Source organism: Armigeres subalbatus, chromosome 3, assembly GCF_024139115.2.
Source record: "Armigeres subalbatus isolate Guangzhou_Male chromosome 3, GZ_Asu_2, whole genome shotgun sequence".
Classification (NCBI taxonomy): Eukaryota; Metazoa; Arthropoda; class Insecta; order Diptera; family Culicidae; genus Armigeres; species Armigeres subalbatus.
In genome coordinates this window covers 38,437,059-38,459,408 of record NC_085141.1, presented here as the reverse complement: position 1 = coordinate 38,459,408, position 22,350 = coordinate 38,437,059, and the positions used below count along the sequence as shown (strand labels likewise).

The following is a 22,350-nucleotide window of genomic DNA, read 5'->3' as shown; positions in this document are numbered from 1 at the left end:
AGATTCCAATAAATTTAAGTGCGCAAATTGTGGGGGCAATCATAAATCCAATTTCTGGGAATGCCCTTCACGCAAAAAAGTTTTGAATTCCCGTGCAAAATTGATGACGGGAAATTCCAATCGGATCCCAGATTCAACGGGTAGAAATTTTTCAAACGCTCAAATTTCGAAACCGGTTACCGGTCGAGCAATTCATACCCACCACAATTCACAAACAAATTTTGCCGCTCGTCAACGGGTAGCAAGCACTTCAGTAAATTCCAATGTTTCGAATGTACCTACGTATGCAAACATCGCTGCTGGTAGACAAAATTTCTCTTCTCAAAATGAGGTTTATACCCATGCCCCAACGGAAAATAATGGTCATGTTGCCGATTCAGGTAGCATGACTGCTTCCGATTTTGATTTTTTAACTGAACAATTGCATCACATGATTGATGCAATGTTCAAAGCAAATACCATTCCTGAAGCTGTTCAGGTTGGTATAAAGTACACACAAAAAATTGTTATCGGACTCCGTTTCAATAGATCCAAATAATTGTGTGAAAGTTCTAAATTGGAATGCCCGCTCTGTGGAATTTATAAATTCGAGACGAAGACAAGAATAAATAAAGGGTAAGGAAGATGAATTATTCAACTTCCTAACAGTTCATAATGTGCATATTGCCATTATAACAGAAACTTATTTAAAACCAGGACTCTCCATTAAAAGAGATCCAAATTATTTTATCTACAGAAATGATCGTCTTGACAGCGCCTGTGGTGGGGTCGCCATTGTCATTAATAGACGTATCAAACATAAATTATTTTCTTCGTTTGAAACCAAAGTTTTTGAAACCTTGGGAGTTTCTGTTGAAACAAATTTTGGTCAATTTTCCTTCATTGCAGCCTACTTGCCTTTTCAATGCAATGGGCAGCAAAAGAATTTGTTGAAAGCTGATCTTCAAATTCTGACTCGCAACAAATCAAAATTCTTCGTAATTGGTGACTTCAATGCCAAACACCGTTCATGGAATAATGCTCAAAGCAATTCCAACGGCAAAATTTTATTTGAAGATTGTTCTGCGGGATATTATACTATTCAATATCCCAATGGCCCTACTTGTTTTTCTTCCAGTCGAAATCCTTCTACAATTGATTTAGTTTTAACGGATTCAAGTCAGCTGTGTGGCCAATTGGTAACTCATGCTGACTTTGACTCTGATCACCTTCCTGTGACATTTGAAATCTCACAAGAAGCCATTTATAATCCAATCAGCTCTACTTTTAATTATCATAGAGCTGATTGGGATTTATATAAAACATATATCGATAGGAATTTTGATGTTGATATTCCTCTCGATACCAAAAGTGATATTGACAATGCGCTCGTATCTTTGACAAATTTAATTGTCGAAGCCAGAGGCATTGCAATTCCTAAATGTGAAATTAAATTCAACTCCATTATTATTGACGACGATCTTCAGCTACTGATCCGTCTTAAAAATGTGAGGCAAAGGCAATACCAAAGAACTCGCGATCCCGCGTTGAAAGTTATTTGGCGAAAGTTAGAAATACCAACTTTGAGAATAATGTCTCGAAGTTGGATCCCAGTTCGAAACCCTTTTGGAAATTAACGAAAGTTCTTAAAAAAACCTCAAAAGCCAATTCCAGCGCTTAAAGAGGGAAATAAAATTTTATTAACAAATGGCGAAAAGGCTCAAAAACTTGCTCAGCAGTTCGAGAGTGCCCATAATTTTAGTCTAGGTCTCACTAGTCCAATTGAGGATCAGGTTACACGGAGCTTCGAAGACATTCTCAATCAAGAGAATGTTTTGACCCTTCGTTGGGAACTAATTTGGATGAAGTGAGATCTATTACTAGAAAATTTAAAAATATGAAAGCCCCGGGTGATGATGGTATTTTCTACATACTTATCAAAAAACTTCCTGAGAGCTCTTTATCCTTTTTGGTTAATTTATTTAACAAATGTTTTCAATTGGCATATTTCCCAGATAAATGGAAAAACGCCAAAGTTGTTCCAATTTTGAAGCCGGACAAAAATCCAGCTGAGGCTTCTAGTTATCGCCCAATCAGTTTGCTTTCTTCAATAAGCAAACTGTTTGAAAAGATTATTTTAAATAGAATGATGGTTCATATTAATGACAATTCTATTTTTGCTGATGAGCGATTTGGTTTTCGCCATGGACATTCAACCACTCATCAGTTATTAAGAGTAACGAACTTAATTCGGCTCAACAAATCTGAAGGATATTCGACTGGAGTTGCTCTTCTTGATATAGAGAAAGCATTTGACAGTGTTTGGCATGAAGGTTTGATTGTAAAATTGATGAATTTTAATTTTCCTCTGTACATTATTAAACTAATCCAAAATTATTTATCAGATCGCTCACTGCAGGTAAACTATCAGAATTCTAAATCTGATAGATTACCTGTAAGGGCTGGTGTCCCCCAAGGCAGCATACTGGGGCCCATTTTGTATAACATTTTTACTTCTGACTTACCTGATTTACCACCAGGGTGTCAAAAATCTTTGTTTGCAGATGACACTGGTCTCTCAGCCAAAGGGCGAAGCCTTCGTGTCATTTGTAGTAGATTGCAAAAAAGTTTGGATATTTTCTCCACTTACTTGCAAAAATGGAAAATTTCCCCGAATGCTTCCAAAACTCAGCTTATAATTTTCCCACATAAGCCGAGAGCTTCTTATTTGAAACCTTCTAGCAGACATATTATCACTATGAACGGAGTTCTAATTAATTGGTCTAGCGAAGCTAAATGTTTAGGACTTCTGGTAGATCAAAAGTTAACTTTTAAAAGTCACATTGATTCATGTCAAATGTAACAAATATATTAAGTGTCTATATCCACTTATAAACACAAAATCAAAACTTTGTCTTAAAAACAAACTTTTGATTAACAAACAATTTTTTATACCAGCCATGTTGTATGCTGTGCCCATATGGACTAGTTGCTGCAATACCAGAAAGAAGGCACTTCAGAGGATTCAAAATAAAATTCTGAAAATGATTCTGAAGTTGCCTCCGTGGTATAGTACCAATGAACTTCATAGAATTTCTAATATTGAGACATTGCAACAAATGTCCAACAAAATAATTTCCAATTTTAGACAAAAATCGTTGCAATCTTCTATTGCAACGATTAACTCCTTGTATCCTTAGTATAAAATAGGTTAAGATTAGTTTAAGTTGAAAACATTGTAATTCCTACATGGTAAAATTCAACCAGAGGAAAATTCTAACTGCCAGAGGCAATTGAAATGTATTAATAATAACTAAAAATATAACATAGCAAATAAGGATTAGTATTAGATAAGTATTAGATAATTAGCAAATAAAATTAGTAAAAAAAAAAAACTCATACAGGCAGGGATTGCTGGCAAGAAGGTGGATTCATTCGCCAGCCGAAGGGGCGTGGTGGGATAGAGGAGTCGCCGGTCGAGGTAAAAATGGTCGGCCCTACTCTAGCCATGGTCATCAAGTTGGTAATCACCAACCATGAGAAAAGCGGAGGTGCTCACGGACATTTCAGACGTGATCATGTCCTTCCTGGATAACCTCTGTGAATACAGTAAGGACTTTAAACATGCCGTACTGACCCTTCGCGCACTACTCGTAGAGGCGAAGACGGATTGGAAGTCTCTACAGGGGCCAGTAAGGAGGTAGAACGGAAGATTCGCCTCCTTACTGAGGAAAAGCGAATGGAGGAGAACCAGACTGAGACGGAGAACCAGAAAGCGCATGGCCATTAGCGGTGCAATTTCGAAGCTAAGTAAGGTCGTGCAAGTGGCGAACCCGGAGGACGCTTAGACGAGACCAGTACCTCTGAATAGGAAGGCTGAAATCCGCCGGGAGAGGGTCATGCAGGTTGCAGACCCTAAGGAGCAGCGGAAACAGTTCCACCGTCCAGGAAGGTAACCGAAGTTTGCCAGGAGAAAAACCTACCATGAAGGGAGTTCGTAAAGCCTGAAAGGCGAAAAGAACGAGGGAAGTCGCAAGAGCGAGATAAGAATTGAAGGCGCGGGTGCAGTGGCTAAGAACGGCAGTGCCCGTAGAGAAAAGAGTACACCTTCTACTGGTCGCAGCAGCAATCGACCTTTCCCGTCAAAAACTGTATATGCGCTCAATCGATTCTTTGTTTTATTTAAGGTCAACTTTCTCAAAGAACGTCTCTAAGTATTTTTAAAATTTAAAACAAAAAATCGAAAAACTGCCGTTTTTCAAGATTGGCCTAACATTTGCCAAATTTTGAACGGATTGCGGGCAAGTTGTATAGTGGACTTCTAATGTAAAGGTTTTTAACAACTCTGCCTAACAGTTCGTTGTCTAATTTTCACTAATAATGGAGCTACAGCATTAGAAGCTTATACTAAATGATTGACATTTTGTTACCATTTAGTATGAGTTGCTGTAACTAGCGCCTTAATTCTTTGAAGAGTGGAATACGACCTCGTTAGACCTGTCCACCATACAATACATTTTTAAATCAAGCCTCTGTAATGAGATATTGACAAACTACTAAACGATCGATAACATCCTTGCTAGAGGTTATATACTGCTAGAGTCTCTATCGATACTAAATGTAGTCCTGCAGAACGAGGGTCAAGCGTCAACATTCAGAGGACTGAACGGTAATGCATGCATCGATGTGACGGTGGAGCCTAGGGTTGACAAAGAGTATACTGCTAGTGACCATCAGGAAATACGTTTTATAGTCAGCTATACCTCCAACAGAACCACAAGGAGGGTCAGTAAAACTGATCTAGGATGGCGTAACTTGCAGTTTGACCCAGAACTGCTGGATATCACTACGATGGGAAAATTGGACTCTATGCGTTAACAGTGATGAGTTATCCGATGTCCTAACACGAGCATGTGACGTAACAATGTCCAGGAGGACTATGCCAACCGCTGTACTGGTGGTCGAGCACGATAGCTAATCTTCGCAAAATCTGTCTTAGAGCTGAAACAAGGTTGCTACGTGCTAGAACCATCGCAGACAGGCTAGAAAGACATCGGGTGTTCCAAACAGCGAGCAGAGGTTTGTATAACATTTCACCGAAAACTATTTCGCGGAATTTATTTTCGCGATTTAACATTTCGCGGAATGACATTTGGCGGTTTGTACCTTTTCGCCGAACGACTTTTGGCGGAATGTACCATTTCGCGGAATGCACCATTCCGTGGAATGCACCATTTCGCGAAATATTAATAATAATAGCCTTTGTTCATTCAGCATTCCCACAATTATTACGTGCGAGGTTTCTAAGCCAAGTTACCATTTTTTTGCATTCGTTTAACACGATATTAACACGTTGAAACATTTTTCAAAGCCGAAAAAAATTTTCGATGAATTTCCTAGACCGAGCCAGAAGTTGAACCCAGCTTCACTTCAGTTGAACTTCAGCATAGTCTTGCTTGGCAGTCATGCATCTTCCCGCACGGCTAAGGAACGCCTCCCAGAATATGTAGAAGTTGTTTAAATTGCCCCTTATACTGGGTAGATACATCCATTTAAAGAAGACGTTACCCCTCCTTTCGCCGTATACTGAGCAGATGCATCCATCAGGCGTTACCCCTCCCTTCGCAATATACCGGATAGACGCGTTCTTTTCGAGAAGGCATTATCAACTCCTGTCGCCTTATACCGAGCAGAAGCATCCATTTAAAGACGGCGTTACCCCTCCCTTCGCCTTAAACCGGGCAGACGCGTTCTTTTAAAGAAGGCATTATCAACTCTTTTCGCCTTAAACCGGGCAGATGCATCCATTGAAAGAAGGCGTTACCCCATCCTTTGCTTTATACCGGGCAGACGCGTTCTTTTAAAGAAGGCATTATTAACTCCTTTCACCTTATACCGGGTAGATGCATCCATTTAAAGAAGGCGTTACTCCTCCCTTCGCCTTATACCGGGCAGACGCGTTCTTTTAGAGAACCCAAGTAGCACACGCAACATCTTCCTAAAAGCACCTTGTTTCTATTCAGTCTCATTAAAGGCATTGGAAAACATCAAAGCACAAAAAAGTTGCATCAAGATGTCGAAAACGTTCGAGTTTTGATCAATGTTTCATTAAAATTGCAATGCAGTACGTGTTTGACATTTGGAAACAAAAAACAAAGAATACTGCACTTCATGTTGCAAACACGAAACAAAATCATTAGGTTGCATATTTTTTACCATGAAACTTCAATGCGTCTTTCAAAATTTAATTGTTTGTTTAAATTAAGTTGCAGATAAGTTGAATGTGTCTTCATGTTTAATTTAGCATCGTTCAACGTTTTGACAACTCACATTTTTTCCTGTGATGGTGCAATCAAGTAACAGGAAACTCGAGTACAAAACTTCATAATCGTATGGTTTTATGGTGAGTCAACATGCAGTCCCTTCGAAGTGTTGAATGGTGCTGTGGTAGAGTGAAGGACTATTAATCACAAGATCCATAAATCGAATCCAGTTTTATATTTTTCTTCTATTTTTTCCGCTGTGGTATTTTGCAACATTATTGAAATTTTAGTGCAATCGAAGGATGTTTCCGTAGGCTCCACCTCTTGCGCTTTTTAGATTGCAAGAGAGTTATATTTGATGACACATACACAAAGATTGTTTCTTTCCGAATAGTTGCAACACAGTGAAATGTTCAGTAGTGAAACAATTCGTGCTGCTTGGGAAGGCATTATCAACTCCTTATCAAGCCCAAGTCCTGGTATTAGGTGGGACGGTAAACAGCCCTGACACGACGGCCCTCCGACGAGACAGGAAATTTGCGCAGGCCCAATAAGCGGCCTTTGAAAACAACCATTACGAACGACATAGAAGATAATACGACTCGATACAATCGGCAACGACCAAGGCGACGAATAAAGGATCACGATTGGAAGCTTGGAACATGGAACTGCAAGTCGCTAGGATTCGCAGGTTGCGACAGGAGAATCTACGATGAATTACATCCACGCAACTTCGACGTCGCGACGTCGTAGCGCTGCAGGAAATCTGCGGGACAGGACAGAAAGTGTGGAAAAGCGGGCATCGAGCGGCTATCTTCTACCAAAGCTGTGGCACCACCAACGAGCTGGGAACCGGCTTCATAGTGCTGGGGAAGATGCGCCAACGCGTGATTGAGTGGCAGCAAATCAACGCAAGGATGTGCAAGCTGAGGATAAAAGGCCGATTCTTCAACAATAGCATCATCAACGTGCACAGCCCACACGAAGAGAGACCCGACGACGACAAAGAAGCGTTCTATGCACATCTTGAGCAGACATACGATGGATGCCCACTACGGGACGTCAAAATCGTCATCGGTGACATGAACGCTCAGGTAGGAAGGGAGGAAATGTATAGAACGGTCATCGGACCGGATAGTCTGCATACAGTATCGAACAACAACGGCCAACGATGCATAAACTTGGCAGCCTCCCGCGGAATGGTAGTCCGAAGCACTTTCTTCCCCCGCAAGAATATCCACAAGACCACATGGAAATCACCTAATCAAGTAACGGAAAACCAAATCGACCACGTTCTAATCGACGGCAAATTCTTCTCCGACATCACGAACGTAAGCAGTTTCAGGGGCATTCTCGAGTCTCTTCGAAACGCGCAGAGTGTTACGGCAAGGTGATGGTCTTTCGTGTCTGTTATTCAACATCGCTTTGGAGGGAGTAATACGAAGGGCAGGGATTGACACGAGTGGTACGATTTTCACGAAGTCCGTCCAGTTATTTGGTTTCGCCGATGACATTGATATCATGGCACGTAACTTTGAGAGGATGAAGGAAGCCTACATCAGACTGAAAAGCGAAGCTCAACGGATTGGACTAGTCATCAACACGTCGAAGACGAAGTACATGATAGGAAGAGGCTCAAGAGAGGTCAATGTATGCCTCCCACCACGAGTTTCTATCGGTGGTGACGAAATCGAGGTGGTTGAAGAATGTGTGTACTTGGGCTCACTGGTGACCACCGATAACGATACCAGCAGAGAAATTTGGAGACGCATCGTGGCAGAAAATCGTACGTACTTTGGCCTCCGCAAAACGCTCCGATCGAATAGTGTTCGCCGCCGTACCAAACTGGCTATCTACAAAACGCTTATTAGACCGGTAGTTCGCTATGGGCACGAGACCTGGACGATGCTCGTTGAGGACCAACCCGCACTGGGAGTTTTCGAAAGGAAAGTGCTGCGTACCATCTATGGTGGGGTGCAGATGGCGGACGGTACGTGGAGGAGGCGAATGAACCACAAGTTGCATCAGCTGTTGGGAGAACCATCCCATCGCGAAAATCGGAAGACTGCGACCATTTCAGGTTTTTCCATGTTGAACAAAATCCCCGGAGTATTCCCGGTTTTCCAGGTTTTTCCAACGGACTAAATCTTTAGTGTTCTTCAGCGAGAACAGCATTCCAGAGAAACTCACAAGACTGATAAGAGAAGCGATGGATGATATGTTTTACTTTAGGTTGAGGAACATATTTCACCAAATATAGGAAATGTTCCGATCACCATCTCACTGATATATGTTCATCTGATCGCGAGACCAAGAAATATGGCACCAATTTCGTCGCTTCTTTTTGCAAACATGCGTGCTTACTGCTGAAAAAAAAATCACAAAAATAAGAAACAAATCAAATTCCTTTTAATTGATTTTTGATTTACATTACTCCTCCTAACATCCGTTTGCCTTGAAAATTCAATGAAAACAAGACATCCACAAAACACAAAGCAAATGCTATATAAAATAGGAGATTTTCATTTACCGACAATCTCTGCCACAGTGCAACTTCCAAGTCATCAATCATTCACGAAAACATGGTAGCAGCCCCTTCGATGACCCGCGCCGCCAGTGGTGAAGTGTCACGACCGCGTATGTCAGAGCGACACCCCGTCAGACAATTTTCCATCACTGCCTAAAATTGAGCCTGATGGGATACAGGGCGAGACATCCCAAGCGTGCTCTTACACACATTCCTACCGAGTAGGATCCTACTCCTACGTATGGATGGGGGATGGTTTGCGGATGGAGCTGGGCAGAACAGAGAAGCAAAAATGTATAACGAGGTTTCGTGATTTGGTTGGCATCACATTCGGTGGATGTTATCCTGTAAGGCACTTACAGAGGTCGTTGCTCAGACTTGGGCGCCAAATACAGACGGATGGTTGTTACTTATGTTACGTACAGCCGTTCACTAATGTGTCTGGCAGGAGAGGGAGGAAATTGTCTCCATTATCGTCAAAACTTCACTCATAACCAGCAAAAGAAGGAAGCTTTCTCGCTTTTTCGTCGTAAAAGCTGACACCTCGCCGTCCGATCGTCCGTCCCGTATCCGGACATCATCTTCCCCATCGCAGAGTCGGGAAGTAATAAGCCAAAATAATTAAATTATAAATATCCAAAGTTTTGGTGCCCTTTGGCAAGCGACCACCGCAGCTTTGCAACTCCCACCGCTTGCTTACCGTAACAGCATTATCATCATCACCAGGCAGCAGCGCGCATCCAGCGGCGAGAGAGCGGTCGTTATTGTAGTGACTTTGAACTTTGCGTGGCTTCCGGCCGAGTGTCGTTTGTTTGCCAATTGTTCTTCTTGAGAATGTCCAGCGGAGAAGGAAGTTTGCCGGAGCTTGCCCAAGCCAAGGTTGGCTCCGGGTGGGGGAACCGACTTTTGTGTTTGTTTGCTTTTGTTTAGTATCCCTGGGCGCAGGAAGAGTTCTGGAATTGTTTGGAAAATAAATATGTTGGAATTAGTAGATCCGACGTTTTAGCGTGGTTGAATTTTTATCATCTTCGCAGAAGTACAAATCAACCCACCCTCAGGTTTATTTTTCACTCAACTCCGTTATTACGTGGAAGAAATCTCTCCGAGCGTCAATTTACGAAAGGTGCCTTGTAGCACTTTATCTCTTTTTTTGTAGAATTTTAACCCACCCGAAGGTTTAATCAACCAAGTTCTTTTTGCACAATCTGATTATTCTTGGATAATTTGGGTTCTTCCACTGAATTTCTCCCATTGTGTGGATGGAACTCTGTTTGTTTTTAATATTATTAATGAGAAAACTACACTACACTACTGGAGTTATTAAAATTTGAGTTTTGAAAGCACTATTCAATGGAAAGGACCATCAATCGTACATTATTGTCTACCATTTTTCGAAGGAAAGATAAGCCTACACTAGAGATGAATTAATCCAGTTGTTTTTCCCCGCAGCATAGACCTAGGAAATCGTCCTGTTGTTGATCAAAGCACAAAAAAACCAAAAAAGTTTTTCTTGTTTCGTCACCAGCCGGTGGTAAAACCAACCTTCGTCCAAAAGAAAACGAGCCATGGGGCCTGGTCTTTCTTTTCAGTCTTTAAAAAAAAACCCACCGGATTCTCGTCTCCGTGAGAACGGTGCCTCGGCCATCCGCCGGTTGCGTATCCTAATGGAACATTATTTTTCGTTTATTGAAGGCGCTTCACTGCCAGGACCGGAGAGATGGAAAACTCCTTCTCCTAAATGGGATATTAATGAATTCATGAGTTTGCAACAATTTTGGGGCTTAAAGCTTTGATCGTCAATTCTGATTCCGAATTCGTTCGCGAGTCTCTGCGTGAGTGGAATATTTGGCCCACGCCCCCCAATGATGATTGGTGTAATGCGCTGATTGAATTCGATGAAGCACCTCCATTTATGGGGGATTAATTTTACAAATAAGAATAAATGGAATTGGTTCCGTTCGTCGTGAGCCGGGTTTTTCATGGACCAACATTTTCTGCACATCAGAAACAGAGTGAAGCGAACCAAATGAAGTTCTTAATCCTTATTCTCAATAATAAACGTTGGTGAAACAAGATACAGAATTCAGATTTTCGTTTTAAGAATTTATCGAAGAAATTAAATATACAAAACTGTAGTTGTAAACTGAGTGTAAAACCTTTAATCAGAGATCAGTGATAAGAAATCAGAAATCAGAAATCAGAAATCAGAAATCAGAAATCAGAAATCAGAACTCAGAAATCAGAAATCAGAAATCAGAAATCAGAAATCAGAAATCAGAAATCAGAAATCAGAAATCAGAAATCAGAAATCAGAAATCAGAAATCAGAAATCAGAAATCAGAAATCAGAAATCAGAAATCAGAAATCAGAAATCAGAAATCAGAAATCAGAAATCAGAAATCAGAAATCAGAAATCAGAAATCAGAAATCAGAAATCAGAAATCAGAAATCAGAAATCAGAAATCAGAAATCAGAAATCAGAAATCAGAAATCAGAAATCAGAAATCAGAAATCAGAAATCAGAAATCAGAAATCAGAAATCAGAAATCAGAAATCAGAAATCAGAAATCAGAAATCAGAAATCAGAAATCAGAAATCAGAAATCAGAAATCAGAAATCAGAAATCAGAAATCAGAAATCAGAAATCAGAAATCAGAAATCAGAAATCAGAAATCAGAAATCAGAAATCAGAAATCAGAAATCAGAAATCAGAAATCAGAAATCAGAAATCAGAAATCAGAAATCAGAAATCAGAAATCAGAAATCAGAAATCAGAAATCAGAAATCAGAAATCAGAAATCAGAAATCAGAAATCAGAAATCAGAAATCAGAAATCAGAAATCAGAAATCAGAAATCAGAAATCAGAAATCAGAAATCAGAAATCAGAAATCAGAAATCAGAAATCAGAAATCAGAAATCAGAAATCAGAAATCAGAAATCAGAAATCAGAAATCAGAAATCAGAAATCAGAAATCAGAAATCAGAAATCAGAAATCAGAAATCAGAAATCAGAAATCAGAAATCAGAAATCAGAAATCAGAAATCAGAAATCAGAAATCAGAAATCAGAAATCAGAAATCAGAAATCAGAAATCAGAAATCAGAAATCAGAAATCAGAAATCAGAAATCAGAAATCAGAAATCAGAAATCAGAAATCAGAAATCAGAAATCAGAAATCAGAAATCAGAAATCAGAAATCAGAAATCAAATCAGAAATCAGAAATCAGAAATCAGAAATCAGAAATCAGAAATCAGAAATCAGAAATCAGAAATCAGAAATCAGAAATCAGAAATCAGAAATCAGAAATCAGAAATCAGAAATCAGAAATCAGAAATCAGAAATCAGAAATCAGAAATCAGAAATCAGAAATCAGAAATCAGAAATCAGAAATCAGAAATCAGAAATCAGAAATCAGAAATCAGAAATCAGAAATCAGAAATCAGAAATCAGAAATCAGAAATCAGAAATCAGAAATCAGAAATCAGAAATCAGAAATCAGAAATCAGAAATCAGAAATCAGAAATCAGAAATCAGAAATCAGAAATCAGAAATCAGAAATCAGAAATCAGAAATCAGAAATCAGAAATCAGAAATCGGAAATCAGAAATCAGAAATCGGAAATCAGAAATCAGAAATCAGAAATCAGAAATCAGAAATCAGAAATCGGAAATCAGAAATTTCGGATTTCAGTTCCTGACTTCTGATCTTTGACTATTGAATTTTGACTTCTGTTTTTTTTTTGACTTTTGATTATTAACTATTGACTGTTGACTATTTCCAAATTTCGAAATTTCTAAATTTGAAATCAGAAATCAGAAATCAGAAATCGGAAATCGGAAATCAGAAATTTCGGATTTCGGTTCCTGACTTCTGATCTTTGACTATTGACTTTTGACTTCTGATTTTTTGACTTTTGATTATTGACTATTGACTGTTGACTATTTCCAAATTTCCAAATTTCTAAATTGCCGAATATCCGAATTTCCAAATATCCGAATTTTCAAATTTCCAAATTTCCAAATTCCAGTAAATTTCAGAAATTCAGAAATTCAGAAATTCAGAAATTCAGAAATTCAGAAATTCAGAAATTCAGAAATTCAAAAATTCAGAAATTCAGAAATTCAGAAATTCAGAAATTCAGAAATTCAGGAATTCAGAAATTCAGAAATTCAGAAATTCAGAAATTCAGAAATTCAGAAATTCAGAAATTCAGAAATTCAGAAATTCAGAAATTCAGAAATTCAGAAATTCAGAAATTCAGAAATTCAGAAATTCAGAAATTCAGAAATTCAGAAATTCAGAAATTCAGAAATTCAGAAATTCAGAAATTCAGAAATTCAGAAATTCAGAAATTCAGAAATTCAGAAATTCAGAAATTCAGAAATTTAGAAATTCAGAATCTCAGAAATTCAAAAATTCAGAAATTCAGAAATTCAGAAATTCAGAAATTCAGAAATTCAGAAATTCAGAAATTCAGATATTCCGAAATTCAGAAATTCAGAAACTCAGAAATTCAGAAATTCAGAAATTCAGAAATTCAGAAATTTAGAAATTCAGAAATTCAGAAATTCAGAAATTTAGAAATTCAGAAATTCAGAAATTCAGAAATTCAGAAATTCAGAAATTCAGAAATTCAGAAATTCAGAAATTCAGAAATTCAGAAACCAGAAATTCAGAAATTCAGAAACCAGAAACCAGAAACCAAAAATTCAGAAAATCAGAAATTCAGAAATTCAAAAAATTCAGAAATCCAGAAACCAGAAATTCAGAAATTTAGAAATTCAGAAATTCAGAAATTCAGAAACCAGAAATTCAGAAATTTAGAAATTCAGAACCAGAAATTCAGAAACCAGAAACTCAGAAATTCGAAACCCAGAAATTCAAAAATTCAGAAATTCGGAATTCAGAAATTCAGAAATTCAGAAACCAGAAATTCAGAAATTCAGAATTCAGAAATTCAGATTCAGAAATTCAGATTCAGAAATTCAGATTCAGAAATTCAGATTCAGAAATTCAGAAACCAGAAATTCAGAAATTCAGAAGTTCAGAACCAGAAATTCAGAAATTCGGAAATTCAGAAACCAGAAATTCAGAACCAGAAATTCAGAAACCAGAAATTCAGAAATTCAGAAATTCAGAAATTCAGAAATTCAGAAATTCAGAAATTCAGAAATTCAGAAATTCAGAAATTCAGAAATTCAAAAATTCAAAAATTCAGAATTCAGAATTCAGAATTCAGAATTCAGAAATTCAGAAATTCAGAAATTTAGAAATTTAGAAATTTAGAAATTTAGAAATTTATAAATTCAGAAAATCAGAAATTCAAAAATTCAGAAATTCAGAAATTCAAAAATTCAAAAATTCAGAAATTCAGAAATTCAGAAATTCAGAAATTCAGAAATTCAGAAATTCAGAAATTCAGAAATTCAGAAATTCAGAAATTCAGAAATTTAGAAATTCAGAAATTCAGAAATTCAGAAATTCAGAAATTCAGAAATTCAGAAATTCAGAAGTTCAGAAATTCAGAAATTTAAAAATTCAGAAATTCAGAAATTCAGAAATTCAGAAATTCAGAAATTCAGAAATTCAGAAATTCAGAAATTCAGAAATTCAGAAATTCAGAAATTCAGAAATTCAAAAATTCAAAAATTCAGAAATTCAGAAATTCAAAAATTCAGAAATTCAGAAATTCAGAAATTCAGAAATTCAGAAATTCAGAAATTCAGAAATTCAGAAATTCAGAAATTCAGAAATTCAGAAATTCAGAAATTCAGAAATTCAGAAATTCAGAAATTCAGAAATTCAGAAATTCAGAAATTCACAAATTCAGAAATTCAAAAATTCAGAAATTCAGAAATTCAGAAATTCAGAAATTCAGAAATTCAGAAATTCAGAAATTCAGAAATTCAGAAATTCAGAAATTCAGAAATTCAGAAATTCAGAAATTCAGAAATTCAGAAATTCAGAAATTCAGAAATTCAGAAATTCAGAAATTTAGAAATTTAGAAATTCAGAAATTTAGAAATTCAGAAATTCAAAAAATCAGAAATTCAGAGATTCAGAAATTCAGAAATTTAGAAATTCAGTTCAGTTTGAAAACTTGAAAATTTGAAAATTTGAAAATTTGAAAATTTGAAATTTGGAAATATGGAAATTTGCAAATTTGAAAATTCAGAAGTTTGGAAATTTGGAAATTTGGAAATTTGGAAATTTGGAAATTTGGAAATTTGGAAATTTGGAAATTTGGAAATTTGGAAATTTGGAAATTTGGAGATTTGATGATTTGGAGATTTGGAAATTTGGAAATTTGGAGATGTGAAATTTTAAAAAGAAAAAAAAAGATTAAGAAATTCGGAAATAAAAAAATAGTAAAATGGGAATCAGATTTCGAAAATTTGGTCCAGATGTCAGGAATCTGGAATCGAAAATCAAAAATTAGCTACCAGAAAATCAGAAACATTAGAAATATTTAAAATACTGGAAACTACAAATTGGGAATGTGAAATCAAAAAGAAGAAATTCGAAATTAGAAATAGTATTCAGTATTCAGAATTATGAATCATGAATTGAATCTTTAGATTCCAAAAATTCAGAATTCATTGTGTGACAATTAATTGGTGATTGGTGATTGAAAACTAGATTCCAAAATACCAATTGACAGTACACGATTTCTAATCTTTGATCAATATTCGCAGTGTCAAACAAATTCCCGATGATTTTTATGCTAATCAATACATGTAAAACTTTTGCCGACTTTTGACTGTGCCACCCCACTGACAGGGTGGTTCGAGTTGACTTCCCGACTGCAAGTGTTAGCAGAATGTGGGTCACAAGCCAAAGCGTCAAAGCGTTGATGCAGGAAGTGAGTCAAACATCACACGCACTTGACCACCGTTTTCACACTTTGCCGTACAGTGTGCGGATGATTGCGACGCGGTACAATGGAGCGAGGTGGAGGTGAGAAAACCGCACTGGCAATATGAATAATGACCGGGTTGAAATGGCTTCGGTGTAAATCGAATCATTTGCGCTGCTGTGGTGAGCAGCCGTGTCACGGTTTGGTTGTCATTCGTTGACGATGGATTCTGCTCCGAATTCCGGCTCTGAAACTGTCAGCCTTGATCGACACGTCTCATGCATTTGTCCCGTCGTCGTAGACAGCAGCGTCACTCTATCTCCACTTGAACTTCCGAACTCTTTGATTGACAATGATCAGCTTTTCAGCTTTTGTTTGAGCTTCGTGTTTTATAGCCACAAAAAAATGGAAAGCCGGGAAAAGCGGAAGCAATATCATGATAAAGAAACGTGATTGCATGTCGAACGTGTGTTCAGCTCAGTTCCGTCTTCATTGACCGTTAGCAGCGGCAGTCTCAAAGTCTCTTGTCCGGAATCATGCTTTCGTGCCTGGCAACGTTTTGCGGAGGATATGAAAATCTGAAAGAGTTGAAGAAAGTTGCTTATACAGGGTTAGAATTCTATTGGATTTAGTCCATCTTCACTATTCCTAGTTTTGCTTGAGACACCTAACAATTGACATTATTTTGCAAAATTTGAACAAAGAACAGATAATGAATGAAGAACTGTAAAGCAGACAATGATCTTATCATTATTGACAGCAACTCAAACATAAAATATAAATTAATTGGAGTAAATAATAATTACTCGCAGTTGCAGTTAGTTATAAATTAAATATTCGGAATTGAGAATGAAGAATTAGTGTCTAATGTTGAAAATTCATAATTTCGAAATTTCAAATCCAAGATTGTTGCTCAATTTTCAACCACATCATATCCTTCTAGCGCAAAAAAATGATTGCTTTATCTTGTTTGCCGGAAAATCACTCCACCACTAGATACAAGAGCACACGACAAAAAGCAGTGGTGCTTCTGTTTGGGTTTAAAAGAGAAACTGCGGCGAAGAACAGATGGGAAAAATTTGACAAGCTATGACTAATGGTAGCGTCGGTGGCTGGAATTGGAATCGAAAAATCCAGAGCCCCAAATAATTGGTTCCAGCAGAACCAATATGTGATTTATGATGTTGGGTGGAAATTGACTGGACTAACACAACACAACACGATCATTGGAGCTTTTGAATTTGGACGCGATAAAATTGTTATTCCCAATTCATGACCATCGTTAAATCATCTTCTATTGAATGGTGATTCGTTTGCTCATCATCAATCTAACGTGGGGCGAGTGTCACGTCACGTCACTGCACGTGACAGGGCGGACTGACCTGATGCTTCACTATGGCAAAGTCAACATGTCAATGTGACAAGTTTCTCATACGCAACGTAAACTGTGTGAAAGCGCAAGGACAACACAGATCTCATCGCTTCCCCGCCCATTACTACCAGCTGATGTCGGCGACGGTGGCCACATGTACTTTGTAAAGTGTGTTCCATCTATTTGGGCTAAATTGCATCTCTGGATGTATTTGCGAGCAGTTTGTTTGGGACAATTGCAAAGTAAATTCGCAGTGGGATAGGCATCATACAGAAATTTGAAACTGGTTCAAATCAGGCCTACAAAACAAATATTTATTCTTAATTTATTTTTGTAAAAATATGTTTTATTTATTGTATTATCTTCCAAAGTATCTTATCTGACGAAGCAACTTAAACGCATTTTTATTTTTTGTATTATTTTTATAGTTTTTTTTTTATTTTTTATATAGAAAACAAAAACAAATTATTATATTTGTTGAGTTTCAAAGTATACGCTCGGATTATTTTCTTTTCAAAAAGTAATACATTTTTTAATATTATCAAACTTTTGTCTATCTCAGAAGTTTTGTGTTGTGATTGTCCGTTAAATTTTGAATGGCGACATAAAAATAAAAAGAAGTAAACCACATTAGATTTAAATCACAAAATGTATGTTTTAATGTTTAATTGTTTAGATTTGCTTCACATTTTTTTCCTATTACTCATGGTAAAGTACTTAAAATTAGCATCCTCAAACAATGCGCCAGTCTACGTCCGTCCCAGTGCAAATTTACATCCGTAAACCGTATCCTTCTGACTGATATCCATTCCACAGTCATTTCCAGCCCCGACGACGACGACGACGACCACGACAATGTTGAATCTATATGCGTTCACCGCACAATGTTGCAAGGCAGAGAACCATTCGCCAACCTTTGGCGCCCAGTTGGTATCGTTCGTATATCTGAGTGTGTCTCTGCTCTGCTGTGTCAGGAAACGTAAACAGTCTGCCATGTACGTAAAACAACGTTGGTGCAGCAGCCGATGAATTCAAAGCCCCCGTGTCGCATCATCGTCGTCGTCTTGGATTGGGATGAGCCTCCCTGATGTGGTATCGTCCCTGAGAGCACTTTTACTGCCCGTCAGTCCGCCAGTCAGTCAGTCAGTCAGTCACAGCTGCTGTTTTTGATTTCAGTTTCTAGGATGTGTCGGGGGTGTGTATGTGTGCGTACACACAAGCCTTGATTTCATTAGCATATTAAATTGATATTTATTTGCTTCTAATTGACTTTCAATCCAATTAGTTTGACGAAGATGAGAGAGCAGGCGCACTGTGGTCGGATATCATGAAATCATGGCATTAATAAATAACTCCTTAGGGTTGCCTTATAGAAGTTTGGTGTCTTCCACAAAGTTGTTGCATGATAAGTAGGCCTTCACATGGTGATAAAAATCTAGTTCGGAACTCTACCGCTAGGGCGGCGCTTCAGCTAACTTTTTATATGAGCATGAGAGGATGATGATGTCTTCAGCAAAAACCAACAATTCAGTATTTTGAGCAACTCTTGAGAAGGAACTATCTTTGAAAAGGCTTTTTATTCTGAATTACAATGCATTTTATGTGAAAAAGTGAGTTTATATCCAAAATTTGATTATTTTTAGTTTAATTTTGTATCTATGTGAAATATTTATTTCCACATAATTTTTCTGCATCTCGGAGAGTAATGTATAGTAGTGTCTGAGCCGATTGGACCATGAAATAACTTGCAGAACGCCTTAATTTTTGGAAAATATTCAATATATGATGTAAAATCGATTTATTTTCCTACTCCCTCCACTTCCCGCTTAGATTTTAGCTCGGATAGAATCTTTGGGTTATAAAGAATGTAACGGACGCGAATCCGGTTGCAGAAATTTGCCGTAAATCTTCCACAGTGCCCTAATATTTATATTGTTCAGCATGTGTTTGACGGAAACCTTGTCACTTATTCAATCAAAGTAGGCCGTAAAATTCATAATATAATAAGCACATAATCTTTCTGGGCTTCGTTTCGGTTATTTTGCAGTATTGTTTCAAAATAAATTGGTCTGGAATTTAGCTTAGAAATCACTAAATGTTCTACAGATTTGGTTCCCTTGAAGTTAAAGTTAGTACACTCTGGACGGATTTAGGAACAAGATGGTTTGATTTTATCCATATCATTAACAAGCTCTGACTAGATCATATCAAAACGTAAACTAATTAACGTTGTCCGTACATCTATGTCTAATTCGAGGAGCCAATCATAAAAATTATAAAATGTGTATTTGATAAGATTCATCAGAAATACCATCTGGTGTCAGTATATTTGGCGATATTCTATTTTCGTCTTCAAGATCTAAATCGTTGAAAATGGGCTCTCATGAAACATCACCGGAAATTATGGAACAGCTCCTAGCTCCTAGTTCTGAAAAAAGTACGTTCTTCGATGATTAATGTACAAAACATTTTGTATTTATATTATGTTCTGCATAAACAGTTCATATGCCAACGTTAAATAAATATTAAAATGTTTACAACTATTATTGAAGAAAAATATAGTATCAGCAGAAAATTTCTATTGCATGGTACTATAAATGGTCGTAATGGTAATTGGTAGGACTGCATCCAAGAAATTTGTGGCGTATGTTAAATTGAGCGCAAAATCATTCAGTTGAACAAATAAAAGTAGGTCGATTGAGAGTTACGGCAAGTTTCTGCAACCAAATTCCCCTCCATTTTATTCGTTACAACCCAAAGATTCTATCCGAGATAAAATCTCGGTGGGATGTGGAGGGAGTGGGAAAATAAACCGATTTTTCTATATATTTTAAATATTTTACAATAAGTAAGCCATTTTTTAGGTTGTTTGTCGATTAAATCGAGTCAGACCCTACCATATATTACTCTCTGGGATACAAAAAGTTTATGCGATAATAACAGGGTTGTTACGACTACGCGGATTTCGCGATTTTCGCGGATTTCGCGGTTTTCGCGGATTTGGCGCGGATTTACATAACGATTTTTGGGTTTCGCGCGGATTTGGCGCGGATTTAGTTTTAGGTGGAAATTTAATAAATAAAATGCTAAATCTATTTTAAAATAAGTTTGATGCCTATCTAGATGGGCTTAATTTTCATTAGTAAATGTTGTTGAGAACAAATTTACGTTTCAAGGTTATTAACATTATTTTTCGGATATATCCAAGTCCTTATTTAATGGCATGCATTACACTCTCAAGCATTATTTAAACAAATGTTTTGAGGAGAGATACGCCACTTGTTGTCATTTTTAATCCATTCTAAAACACGACGCACAACAAACCATGTCTATTGAAGGACATGAACACCCATTTTCATCTAGCAATTTCTTTGTAATTCCAAGATATTTCAGTTTCCAAGATATCAGTCAGTTTCTGATTGGTTGTTCCTTTTACGATGAACCACTCTGCATGATATATTATATTATTCTTCAAAAGTCGTCAGGAATTGATGAAGTTATGATGAAGATGATCAAAAGTTATTTCTGTCGGTTTTTTTATGATATTTTCGGTTAACTCCGGTTTTACAGGATTACCAACAGAAAACGAAGAAGCTTCCTAAAGAAGGACCCTATGATGATCCTTGTATAAATTCCTTGCAAATAAATTTCCACAGCGTTAAGAGGATTTCTGTAGCATTAAAAACCCGAAAAATATAAAGACATTTTTGGATGAATTTCCTGGAGCAGTGACCGCAGGTATGACTATAGAAAATGGAAAAGAATTCCGCCTAGAATTTATAAAAGAGTTATAGCGATGATCACAGAAATTGCTTTAATAAGTGTTCAAAAACAGACCCTGTAGTTTTTTTTTTCCGCAGGAAGTCACCAATCAATTTCTGCAAGAATTTCTAAAGCGATTTCCGTAGGAATTCATGAAGGGATTTCTGCAAGTAAGCACCGAAGATTTTCCGCAGGTTATTCGAATTCAACAAAATTCCCAAATGAATTACAAAATAATTTCCCAGGGGAATTTTTGTAAGAATACTCGGAGGAACTTCTGCTCTTCAGAAGATTCAAGGGCAGTTGGGCATTTCTACAAACATTTCCATGTAAATTTTCGGGAGAATTTCCGGAGGATGACCCGCAGAAATTTCTGGGATGAATCTGTGCACGAAAGATGGATTTCTACAGGAGTTCTCGGAGTTTTTAATTAAATTCCAGTAAGAATGGTCAAAAAAAAATTCTGCATGAACTTTTAAAAAAGCTTGTTACAAAAATTGAATGAGAAATAACGGACTAATTTCTGTTGGAGTTTAGGCAAATTATTCTGCCGGATTTCCAAAGAAATTTCTTCTGAAATTTCTAAAAATATTCCTCTGGAATTTTTGACGGAATTTACGCTTGATTCCGACTTGAAAATCTTGAGCAACTATGTTAGATTTTGTATTATTTGTTTCTTGATATGAATTCAAATATTTGTTTTACAGAAGTTTTGTTCAAAAAACGGAGCTTTATTGTCTAATTCCTTAATATCTACGCAAGTTTGTCTTGTGATTAATAACTACAACAAAGCTGCATAATTAATTACCGTCAACTGGGGGGAAGATGATCATTTTTAAGACAAAACATGCAATAACAATGTGTGTTTACATTTTAAATCGAAACAAATATTTTCAAAACATGTACTGCTATACGTTGCAATAATCAACAACTTTAATTTTCCGAAATGCGTTCGCATTTATTAAAATAAATTAAATTATCACTCATTTTTTGAATAATCTGGTTTGGGGTGAAGTTGATCAAGACAGCTCTACTATAACCATTATGACCTAGTAGTCGAAATACACTAGGTTATTTGTATGAATGTTGAATTTACTACGTAAAGAAGTCTAAGAAGTCAATATTTGAAACGAAAATAGCGTCATTTATGACTATTTCTCTCTTTCTTCCACAAAATACATTTTCATGATTATAATCGAAAAATTCGGATTTCTACCTAGCGGTAACATTACTTGAACGGAGAATATTGTTGACTACCGTTTCATAAAAAAATTTGGCACTTTTGACTGACATATCAAATGATCATCTTCACCTCAATGATCATCTTCCCCCCAGTTGACGGTACTTCAAAAGAAATTGCGGTTTTGGCAGATTTTTCAATATTTGCCACGATTATCTTTAATCAATTATGATCAAATCTGGCCTTATCATTCATTTGTATATCAATGTAGGGATACGGCAGGTATTTCCGTCCATCGTCATAGGGGCTAAAACCAACGAAAGCATCGTACATTTGCTAGAACTCCACTATAGCAGAACGTTTCTCCTGAGCTTACGATTTGGTACGTATGAGTTTTACAAAAAAGCGT

The 22,350-nt window shown here is 36.9% G+C and overlaps 1 protein-coding gene across 6 annotated transcripts in view; it reads left to right on the top strand.

Moving 5' to 3' along the window:
- LOC134227195 (low-density lipoprotein receptor-like) overlaps window positions 1-22,350 on the top strand; it is a 1,220,229-nt gene that overhangs the window by 223,585 nt on the left and 974,294 nt on the right. The gene's annotated exons all lie outside the window — the stretch shown is intronic.